This window comes from Pan troglodytes, chromosome 14 (genome assembly GCF_028858775.2).
Source record: "Pan troglodytes isolate AG18354 chromosome 14, NHGRI_mPanTro3-v2.0_pri, whole genome shotgun sequence".
Taxonomy (NCBI): Eukaryota; Metazoa; Chordata; class Mammalia; order Primates; family Hominidae; genus Pan; species Pan troglodytes.
The window spans coordinates 96,900,309-96,902,063 of record NC_072412.2 but is presented as its reverse complement, the minus strand read 5'-3'; the positions used below and the strand labels follow the sequence as shown (position 1 = coordinate 96,902,063).

The window sequence follows — 1,755 nt, the reverse complement described above, 5'->3', positions numbered from 1 at the left end:
AATGGAGTCTAGCTTCTCAGCTTCTCACTTGCAGGGGTCCCTTACAGGGCCTTGGGAGGGATCCCAGCATTGTGTTGCATGGACGTATATTTTCATAACATTTGCAAAATTAAGATATTTTAATTGTGCTTAGTTGGATTACTATCACTCATCCATACTTACTGTTATCATGCTTTCTCTTGGTGCTAGATAGCAGGAGAATGGTCATGGGCATTTGCGGATCAGCTAAAGGGAAGTCTAATGTTGAATACGTGTATTTTGGTGTGGTGGACATATTTTTGTAGTTCACAGACTCACTTCTATGTGTAGTTCAGTTGTTGCTAGTTATCCCATGACAGGAATTGTTTCCAGGAGTATTACTACTTGGTACCCACTGGTGACTTACATAGTGTCATGAAATAAAGATGTAGGACCAGACATTTTAAAATCAAATGAGCTTGTCCTGTGACACTTGCCACTGGACCTACATGGGAAGTGGGAACAAATAAGGGTTAAAGGCTTTGCAGATGCCGCCGCCGCTGTGAGCCCTGTACTATCAGCCATGGTCAACCCCACTGTGTTCTTCGACTTCACGGTCAACAGCGAGCCCTTGGGCCGCATCTCCTTCGAGCTGTTTGTGGACAAGTTTCCAAAGACAGAAGAAAACTTTCAGGCTGTGAGCACTGGAGAGAAAGGATTTGGTTATAAGGGTTCCTGCTTTCACAGAATTAATCCAGGGTTTATGTATCGGGGTGGTGACTTCTCATGCATAATGGCACTTGTGGCAAGTCCATCTACGGGGAGAAATTTGATGACGAGAACTTCATCCTAAAGCATACAGGTCCTGGCATCTTGTCCATGGCAAATGCCGGGCCCAAAACAAATGGTTCCCAGTTTGTCATCTGCACTGCCAAGACTGAGTGGTTGGATGGCAAGCATGTGGTCTCTGGCAGGGTGAAAGAAGGCATGAATATTGTGGAGGCCCTGGAGCACTTTGGGTCCAGGAATGGCAAGACCAGCAAGAAGGTCACCATTGCTGACAGTGGACAACTCAAATAAATTTGACCTGTATTTTATCTTAACCACCAGACCATTCCTTCTGTAGCTCAGGAGAACAGTCCTCCACCCCATTTGCTTGCAGTATCCTAGAATCTTTGCCCTGTCTCTGCAGTTCCCTTTGGGTTCCATGTTTTCCTTGTTCCCTTCCATGCCTAGCTGGATTGCAAAGTTAAATTTATGATTATGGAATAAAAACTAAATAACAAAAAAAATGAGTGTTGAAGTGTTCAGATCTAGAAGCTGATCTATGGAAGATTTTTCTATTTGTCAGACATGTAAAATTATAGGCAGAGAATTGGTTCTCATCAACACCTAATCCAATACCTAATCAAAATGGAAAATCTCCCTTATTAGGAATATTTGATAATGTAGCATATACAATGATCAGTGTATCATATATTTTTTCATTTTTGGGGGAATTATACAATGGAGAATTGATCAGAATGTGTTTTTATAAGGCACAAACCTATGGGTACTAAAAAAAGCACATGTGTGTATGAAGTTATATTTTTGTGCATCCTAACTTCATTTTTAAAAAATTCAATTGACCATCCTAGAAGGCAGATTGAATTATCTCTCTATTCTTTCTCTATAAAGTTACATAGAACCATTGTCATATGATGAGGCAAAATATGGAACATATAAAGGTACACTACACAGTCAATAAAAATATTTTTTGAATGTTTGATGTTTGTGATAGTTGTCAGTTTTTTAAAA

General features: G+C 40.2%; 1 pseudogene; it reads left to right on the top strand.

Moving 5' to 3' along the window:
• Window positions 1-511: 511 nt before the first annotated feature.
• LOC107968082 (peptidyl-prolyl cis-trans isomerase A-like) lies at window positions 512-1,038 on the top strand (annotated as a pseudogene).
• The last annotated feature ends 717 nt before the right edge of the window (window positions 1,039-1,755 follow it).